The sequence below is a fragment of the Capra hircus genome, chromosome 5 (genome assembly GCF_001704415.2).
Source record: "Capra hircus breed San Clemente chromosome 5, ASM170441v1, whole genome shotgun sequence".
Lineage (NCBI taxonomy): Eukaryota > Metazoa > Chordata > Mammalia > Artiodactyla > Bovidae > Capra > Capra hircus.
In genome coordinates this window covers 77,150,556-77,160,556 of record NC_030812.1, presented here as the reverse complement: position 1 = coordinate 77,160,556, position 10,001 = coordinate 77,150,556, and the positions used below count along the sequence as shown (strand labels likewise).

Below are 10,001 nucleotides of genomic sequence, written 5' to 3'. Positions count from 1 at the left end.
ACTTGACTTCCAATGAGATGCTTTACAACATGATAACCTTATGCCATATGTTAGGCAAATATCTTGGCTGTAATTCACAGGCAACTGACACATTAATAGATCCTCTGCCGTTCTCATTGTGGAGACTCTGTGCTAGTGGCCTTTGTCTACTGTGAATCTGACAGAGGGGCAGGATTAGCTCACTGATGCTTGGAACACAGTTGACAAGGGATTTCATGAAAACAAAGCCAAACAAACGAGGCAGCTTCCGCAGGCACCTGGCTGAATAAATTAAAGTTGATTGAATCCTCTGTTACAACGATGACAGAAAAGGAGGTAAAATATGCCTCTCTTAATGAGTTTCTTTACAATCATTAACTATTTAAGACTTGCTCTTCCAGGAAAGCAGCAACTTTGCACGACACTTTCTACTGATTCTGGGCCCCAGAGGTATTGCGCACGCTTTCAGCAAGCAGAGTCACTAGACAACATTGCTTCCAAGCTAGGGCTGGCAAAGAACCCAACACTCTCTTCCCCTTGGCCTGCCTTGCCCTCCTGAGTGGCCACAAGGGTAGGGGCTCAGTGAGGGAGAAACTAAATATGCCAGAAGGAAAAAGACTGAATCAAAGTAACAGTCTATAAAGAACCATGAAAATAATGAAAAAATAAGTACATCTTCTACATGAAGAAGAAAAAATAATAGAATCAAAGTTTACTAATACACTTCGCATTAATAAACACTCTGCCACTGGATTTAACATTATTTATGGATCTTTCATTTGCTATGAGTTGGCATTACCAGCAAGCATGAGGTACTCAAATGCAAAAGTACAAAGGAAAAGCCATTTTCACTTTGTAAAAATGAGCGCATGCAAGATTACACAAGTGCCCTGTGGAATGGTGAAAGTCTGCATAGTGTGGTTTTTAGTGGAGTCACACCTATCCAGACAGAAATCCCCGTCAACCTGCCATTGTGCTTGCCTCCACTGAGAATATCCACCAACAGTGCCCCTCAATAAGACAGCAAGGTCAGTTTCGGAAGAACTGGGTTCAAATACACTGAGATTTAAATGTTACCTGGGGCTCAAAGGAGGTTAGTTTTTGCCCATTAGTAAGCTGTGGTTGGCCAGAGGATTAGCTACTACTCTTAGTGGACTCATGTTCGATTTTTATGTGGGATTGGGGTGCCAACCCCAAATAGGAAGTGATCAACAGTTGTAGAGAATAAACAAAGCATGTGAAACAGCAAGAGAGGTGCAGAGAGGCAGCATGTGTAGTAGGAATACTCACTAAACCAGCTCCAGAAAACTGGTATTACTGCCATTGGCTAAACTATATACTTTTTCAGCAAACTACCTTCATTTTGTGAGCCTGTTTCCTCATCTGTAAAACTGGTGTCATTGGACTATTGTCAGAATTAAATAGGATATATATGTAAACACAAACATATCAGACACAGTTTGCACATGAAAATACAAACTTCCCAACAACCTTGCTACAGGATAAGCAGTAATTGTGCAGGGGAGCAGGGTAGGGCGACCTGTGGAGCATGCAAGGAGCTTCTGAAGTGCGGCCAAAGTCAGAGACCACTGCTTTAACTGATTAATACTAGGCTTCATGTAACTATTATAATCCGTGCTAGACCTCACCTGGGGCTTTTGGCAAACTTTCTCTGTAAAGGGTCAGATAGTAAATATTTTAAGCTTTGCGGTTCAGGCTCTGTCTCAACTACTCATCCCAGCAGAGCAGAAAAGCATCCACAGACAAATAAGAATAAGCTTGATAGTGTTCCCGTAAAAGTTTACTTTTGGACACTTAAATTTGAACTTCATGTAATTTTCACATGTCATGAAATACTATTCTCTTTCTGATTTGACTTTTCCCAACTACTTAAAACTGAAAACAATTCTTAGCTCATGGCTCATACAAAATACAAAACCAGGTGACAGGGCTGGATTTGGACGGTGGCTGAAGTTTCCTGATGCCCGTTATGGACGCTGGATTCTTTTATATTTGTTATCTTCTTGAATTCAAATATCAATCTGATGAGTTAATGTCAGGAAGGGAACTCATTTTATGGAAGAGAAGATTGACCTTGGGATCAGCTGGGTGACACCGGCAAGATTCTTCACGTTTCTCGGCCTCAGCTTTCTCACCTACCTTGCAAGCTTGGTACAGAATTAAGTGAGCTCAGACACATAAAGCACATGTACCTAACACATGGTAAGTGCCTCACAAATATTAACTGCTATTAACACTTCCTCAAGCATTAAAAACTCTTCTACAACATGATATTTAATGACAGCATAGCTTTCCATGTAGATTTTCATGATTTACTTAACAAAGACTTTAAAGTTGAACTTTTCACTTATCCTTTATTTTCTCTCTTCAAAAGGAACTCATAATTACTTTGTGGAAAAAATTTAAAGTGGAGATAAGAAAAATTAAAATTGCTCATAATGCCATTACAGAGAGATTATAACTGCTATTAAGACATCATGATGTATTTTTTTCCAGGTTTGTTTGTATTTTTAAACAAAGGTGGGGGAATTCCCTGGTGGTCCGGTGGTAAGTATGCCATGCTTTCACTCTCGAAGGCCTGGGTTCGATTTCTGATTGGGGAACTATGATCCCACAAGCCACACAGCACACCCAAAAAAGAAAAATAAACAAATAATCAAAGTGGGGGCTACACTGGACATCCTGTTTTATAACACGGGCTTTCATTTATCACGATAGTGAAGGGCTTCTTGACCTCTCAGATCCTGATTGTGAGCTCCTGGTCTCTGTCTTCTATTATCCTAGACTAACACGTGGCTGCCCACTGCTTATGTCTATTCCCATAAGGGAGACTGGGCTGACCATTTGGTTCTCTTGGTATTACAGTTTCTTACTATGAACCTATAAATTGGCAGCTGGTTTTGCACGTAAGTTTCTTAGGAGTTTAGTTACTGTTAGCTCCCACTGTGAGCCCTAGTGATTTACCTCCAATACAGCAAAATAGGGAGTTTGGGGATCTTCAAAGCTGAGGATCTGGGCATTATGACTTAAATAAAGTCAGGCAGTCCTGTCTGAGCAACCAGTCAAATCCTGTCAGCCTCCTTCCCTGACATCTTTATTTTGCTTTCTTTAAGTGTCTTACCAATGATTATACGTGATGACTGGTATTTATCATTTTAAACGGCAAACGACTCTAAGTGGCTGTGGTGAAGAGCAAGTTCAGACACAGTTGCTAGGGACTAGGTGAGAGTAGACGCCCCTTTAGAGTATTATTTGAAGTGTGGACTTTATACAAAAATGTCAGATTCCCTCTCCACTGTTAAAATATCTTGTTATACTTCCCCTTCCTCCTTATGGTATCAAGGAAGTAAGTGTGTTGACTTCAGGACTCAAATTTTGATCTGGTTTTGATTAAACCTCGGTTTACCACACTATGGTAACTTTTCACATTGTTGAGAAAAAGATGAACAATTACGATGAGTTTTCTGTGGGTGTAGATGCTTCTATAGTCGATGTCAATATCTAAAGTCTCACCGCAGTGCGTCTGGCACTTCTCGTCACGCAGGCACTGGTAAGCTCTAGACTGAAACTGGACGGATTTGAAAAGGCTACTGACTTGTTACTCGACCCCGTGTATACTCTGGGCAGTGAAGAGAAAGTCGAATGCACTTAATTTTTGAAGTCAAGCTGTTTATTGATCTGGAAATTGAGTCTGTATACCTGCCTCTAATGGCTGAGTGTGTTTGCATGCTCTTAGTGACGAGCAATTCCCTTTCATCTGTGACAGGGCCAAAGCAGAGGCACAGGGGCCTGAATACAAACACGAAAAACACCTTACCACCTGGGAGTCAGAGGCAGGTTCAGGCACATCCATTCCTTGTGCATTTGAGCAGCTGTTTCTACTGTATCGCCCAGAACAGCAGATGGGAGAGTCAGATTAGAAACCAGTAAAACAGTGGTCCCCTAACCCTTCAATCTTTTCCTACTCCACCTCCTGCCAAAAAAACAAACAAAAAACCTAAAGTGACACTTTGTCAACTAGACATCAACAATCTTCTTTAGCTTAATTTCCAAGGAAAAATTACAAGGATGGTTAAAGTCCTTTTAAAACACACAAGAAGCAATTATTAAACACTTACTACTACAGATGCCTTGCATAGTCATATTTATGGTTTATTTCATCTAATCACAGTACTGGGGCAAACAGCTTTTTAGCTGACCTCATCCAGAGTATGAGGCCTAGCTGGCTAGTAACACAATCAGGGTCAGATATCCTAAAGGACAGAATCCAGCTTTGAAAGCAGACCTGCGCCCTCAAACTTGTGTGCTTCCTATGACCACACTACCACATTCTAGAGCAGAACCTTTTTAACCACAGACAGCAGCTAGCAGAAAGCCACTGCAGGAGGAAGGGCCCAGAGGAAAACTGCTGGGAGTGGGGCAGGGAAGAAGCCCACACCATGCGTGCGTGCAGTGTTATTTAGAATCTTTTCTTTTGAAATACAGAAGTGTTCATACCCAGGCATGTCTCTCAAACATTGATTCATCCAGCTTGGGCACAATAGAGATGTCGGCTGGCTGGCAGCAGGGGTGGGGGGCGGGGCCTCGGGAGATGCCACCTTCCTGGTACAGCAGGCATAGGGCCGGAAGTGCTGATACCTGCCCTGAGGCGGGTGCTGGGAACCAGGAACTGTATTCAGAGCTCAGGGATAGGTCTGAGATAGCGAGTGACCTGTGCCTTGAGTCACAGGAAAGTGAAAGCAGCAGGAAGCACCCTGGGCTAGTGGGGTTTTTGTTTTGTTTCGCTTTTGGCAGGGCCTCCCCGCCACACCTGGAACAGTGTGACAGTTAAGTTGGCTGGAGGAACTGGGCGGCCCTCCTTCCCCACCTGCCATTTAGCTCCCCCTACTCAGATCCCTGGCAAAAGCATGGCCTGAGGCTGTGTGCGAAAGAGCAAAGAGAGACTCCATTCTCTACCCTCCTCCTCAGAGAGGGCAGTGTGCCCACAAAGGCCTGTGGGCCCAGTGAGTACTGGCCGGGAGGTGGGGACTGCAGGCGTGCCTCTGCTGCCTGAGCCTCTTCCTTGGGGCACGCGCTCTTTGTGATGCTGTGGTGTGCCAAGGTGTGGTAGGAGCAGGGTGGGATTCAGGGTCTCTGGAAGGAAATGGGACCTTCTTCCCTCCTATCCTACTTTTCCCCATAGTCTGCAGTTTGGAGGCAGAGATCAGGACAAATCCTAATTCTATTACTAAGGCTAAGTTCTGATCATGAGAGGTGGAAACTGGAACTCAGAAGGACCCTGAAGTTGGTGTGAAGGAAGGGCAGGGGTCCAGAGGTGGTACTGGTTATCTATTTCTCTGTAATAAATTAACAAAAGCAGAGTTGCTTCACCAACAAACGTTTATTATCTCAGTTTCTTGGGGTCAGGAATCCAGGTGTGGCTTAGCCAGGTGCCCCCAGGCTTAAGGCCTTTCATTTATTATCTCAGTTTCTTGGGGTCAGGAATCCAGGTGTGGCTTAGCCAGGTGCCCCCAGGCTGAAGGCCTTTTATGGGGAGGCGGGGCACTACTGCCATTGGCCAAGGCCGTCCTCTCAACTGAAGGCTCAACTGGTGGAGAATCCAGTTCTGAGCTCACTCTTGCAGTTACTGACAGGAGTCAGTTCCAGTCCAGCTGGCTGGAGCCCTCCCCTGCGTCACAGGGCATTTCAACAGGGCAGCTAGCTTCCTACAGAGCAGGTAAGGTGGAGGAGGGTGCCTGAAAGGAGCAGCCTGTCACTTTGGCCATCTTCTCTTCTCCAGAATCACATCAGGAAGTCCAGCTCACACTCAAAGGTGTGAATAGCAGGAGGCCATCTCAAAGGCTCTCTGTCAGTGTCTAGGCTGGGACCTGAACAGTGAAGAGAAATTGACCAGAAGAGGAGGGGGGGGGGGGGGGTGGGGAGTGGCCGGCAGGGGGTGCTGCAGCTGTAACTCAGTGTGGCTGTGGGGAAAGTGCCTTCCATGGGAGGAGAGGTGTGGTAGAGAGACCAGCAGGGCCCAGAGGGTGTATAACCTTTTAACCCAGGTTTGTGAAGGTGAACTTTATCCTGGGAGGATGGAAAACTTAAAGCTGGAGACTAAAATTGATTACACTGTGGGGAGAATGAGGCAGGCCATTGGGGAATTTTGATCTAAGGAGTGACTGAAGGGACAAAATGGAGTCTAGAGATTCGAAGGAGCTGGAATTTGTGAGGCTGAGAGACTGACTGTCGCCACCTGGTAGGATGCAAGTTCAGCAGAGTCTCTGGTATCCCCAGGTTTCTCCTTGAAAAACTTGGGAGAGTCTTTCTCTGAGATATGAAACCATGGGACAAACATGGTGAGGAGCTGAATATTTGAAAAACAGGGAGTGTGAGGTGCTTTGTGAGAGTAGGTGCTCTCTAGGCAGCTGACGTGGGCATCTGGAGGGCTTCCCACAGAAAGAGTGCGAGATGCAGATTAGAGAACAGTGAGCACCCAAATGCTGATCAATGATCGATCGTGGGAGTGGATAATATGCCCACTAGAGTTTCCAGGATACCTTAAGCAACAACAGTGCTTCAAAAGACAGTACAAGAAGAGAGGCCAGTGAACAACAGAAAGTCCCAAATATGCTGCCAGGAAGGAAAACCAGGAGTCATAGGAACCAGAGAGAACGCAGGGCAGTAAGTGTCAAGCAAGGACTGCAGAGCCTGGAGAGCGGAAGCCTGGGCCAAGTGGGGAGAGAGGTGAAAAGGAATGTTCTCCAGAAATGCAAATTGATTTAATATTTTAGAAGTTAAAGCTGCCATTTCAAAATCCCATTTTAAAAGACAAACAGAATAGATAAACATTTAGGCATCAGTTCCCTAAAAGATCACCAAGGAGGCTTAAAAAAAAAACAAAAACCAGTTCCAGGGGATGTCCCAACCCTATAAAATTAGTCTCTCAAAAAGGAGGCAGGGGCAACTGTAATATTTTTTCTAAAAGTAGCGAAGTGATTTTGAAGTGTGACAAGATTTTGAAATCACTCATTTAAACCTCTAAGAACTGCTGGTTCATGTTTGGCCTAAGCTCTTTCAGAAGAATTAAAGTGACAGAAAAATTCGTAGATTGCTGAACTGTGAGAAGCTGATTGTTAAATTTAAGACTTTAATAGGAAATTTAAAGCAATCAAGAAAATAAACTCCCCCACAAAGCTAATTTAAAAAAAAAAACCCCATCAACTATAAAACACATCTTGTATGTTTATTATCAAGAAAAATGCTAATGATGGCAATTAAGACTATAAATTTAGTTGCCAGTAAATGAGAGCTAGTTTAGTAAATAAAACTGCCTGTAAACATTTGTAAAATAGTTCTCCTCCTCCGTATGGTTTGTAAAAGAACCTGATGGACCTCTAAAGAGCTGGGGCTGGTTCCTGGCTCTAGCAGGGTGGGAAGTCCTCACTTTAATAAACCAAGAAAAGCTCCCCGGCTGGTGGTTGCCTCTTCTCTGGGAAAACCACAAGCTCCCTTCTCAGCACTCTGAGAGCAGCCTGGGCTGCATGGCTCCCTCCACTTCCTTATCGTTTTCCTTTGTCCCTGGAGATTTAACTGTGAGCCTCCAAAGTGCTTTAAAAGCCCCTTCCAGGTCCTTCGGGGACCACTGTCCTCATAAGTTCCACAACCAAAGAGCAGCCTTTCACATACAAAGTCTCTAGACCCCACCTTGGGCCCCTCCAGACTGGCAACAGACCCCAAGGACTTACCTCCCATCTTCTGGAAACATGTTTCACAGTTCACCACTCACCCCTCCCCTTTCTCCAGGACTTTAACTTAAAATAGTTTTCCCACTTCTACCTTCTCTTGCTGTCCTTAAAGACACATATATTGGTTTTTCATTAGTTTTAAAATATTAACTCATCAGGAAATGAAAGTAGCAGAGGGAAAGGCATAAATCACAGCTCCCCTCCCTGGCCCAGGGGGAGCCTCTCTAGGAAGGCTCAGATGTTTACATCTTCAGGTCAAATTGCTCCAAACAATGGTTGCCCTTAGGTTTCCCCTCTCGGGGCAGAAGGTGCCTAATTTCACTGGTCGTCTACCGCACACCAGCTTGCTGGGAAGCTGACTCATTCTTGCACGGCTGGAGGGGTTCTGAATCTAGAGCCTTAAATGTGTGCATACCCTTCACAGTAATCCCACATCGAGGAAAATATCCTAAGGAAATAATCAAGAGATGCAGCCAAGGATTTATGAACAAAGAATATTCAGGGCAAAGCCATAACTGAGAAAAATTGGAAAAGACAGACGTACGTGCCTCCCAGGTGGGGCTTGGCTCCACAAACCTTCCAGCACCTCGATGGTGGATGGGGCGCGCCCAGCCACGCGGTCATTCAGATGGCAAACGTTTACTAGGTACTCTGCATTAGGCACTTGGCTGGGTAAATAAAACAGGTTAGGTTCCCCGCCCCCTCCCCGCCCGAAGATGCACTCGACTAAAATTCATGAGCTAAAACAATTCTAAAATTATTTACACTGTGTTTTCTTGGGGGAAGCCGATTACACACTGTATCACCCCCGACTCTTTCAACCCCTGCCATAAGCAGTTACCAAATCCGAATATTTTTTCCTTCAGTGGCTCTCCCTAACCGACCTCTTCATTCCTTTTCAAAAGCAGATCCTAAGGCTCTGAGGTAACCTGATAACAGCGGAAAGAACACCCACATGGAAGTCTTCCGATTGGTTTCTAATTTCAGGAAGTTGCCGACTTTGGGCAAATCACGTCACCTCTGGGACTGTTTCTTTCTTTTTAACCTTGTATTTTGTATTGGGGTATAACCTGGTTAACAAACAGTGTTGTGATAGTTTCAGGTGAACAGCGAAGGAATTCAGCCTGACATATACATGTATCCATTCTCCCCTCCGGGATTGTTTCTAATCAAAATAAAAGGCTGGCCTTCATCTTTCTCGGAGTCCAGTAATTTTTGACTCTATGACAGAACAATCCGTAGATGAGGAAGTCTCAGCCCGTGGCTAAAAGGAGGGGAGGCAGGGAACCCCTTGGGGATCTGCGCATTTCTGTCTAGGGAGTTCCAGAACACCGACGAGGTAAGGGGCCGCCTCCGTGGAAGGGGGGCGAAAGTCTAGAAGTAGGCGGGCCTGTGTCGGGGGAGGCCGGGAGGTTGCGCAGGCCCCGCCCAGGCCAGCGCTCGCGCCGCTCTCGCCTCTGAGCCGACTCCAGGCCCACGAGGTTGGTAAGCAGGCAACGTCCTTCCTTCCAGTTGCTATTTAATATTAATAAAGAACAGCTCATAATTATTGGGTGCTTCCAGGTGCAAAACAGTGTGTCGGTGGTTTAATTACCTCACAACCAAAGGAAGAGGTTCATTCTGCTAATTCCCATTCTTAGGGCAAAACGGAGGCTTAGGAAGTTTACAAGATTGATAGAAGTTACGCGGGTAGTCGTAGGATCCAGGGCTCTTCACTTGCATACTGCCCAGTCTGCCTCTTTTCCCGAGAGGGCAGTAAGACAGTCTTCGTTTTACCCCTCTTTCCTGCTTGAGAAGACTGGAACTCGGGTCATTACGTTGGTGAGAATTTGTTGACTACCAACCGGGAGACTGGGTGGCCGAAGTTTAGGAAGTTTACGGCTCATCTTGGAATCTGCTGAAGCCCCCTGCTTTCACTAAGAACCCCCTTCCTCCCGGCCCCTCGTCCCCCACAGCCTTTCCCTGTCCGGTTAGGGTGAAGGGTCAGCTCTGAAAGGACAGTCAGGAAGGAATAATCCTCATCTCTTCCAAAGGAGAAAGAAATTTGCAACCCAGAGGAGCTCTGCTCTCGCTCAGTTTGTGCTCTGACCCTTAAGATCTGCTCTGAGAAATTTCCTGTGACGTGTTACGGTTTGTTGCTACTAAGCAGTATGGAGTTTTGACATTAAGGTCTACATAATTCAGGAATCTAGATTCTATGAGCTCCTTGAAGTTGTACTGAAAAGTAGCTTGTGCATAGGTGTTTTTTTCCTAGGGGGAGTATTTATAGCTCTC

The 10,001-nt window shown here is 45.3% G+C and overlaps 1 long non-coding RNA gene across 1 annotated transcript; it reads right to left on the bottom strand.

Annotated features, from left to right (window-relative positions):
• Window positions 3,653–8,606, bottom strand: LOC108636027. The gene is made up of 2 exons (XR_001918097.1): window positions 8,272–8,606; window positions 3,653–3,973 (listed from the first exon to the last, which is right to left on the bottom strand). It is a non-coding gene; the product is annotated as an uncharacterized LOC108636027 (long non-coding RNA).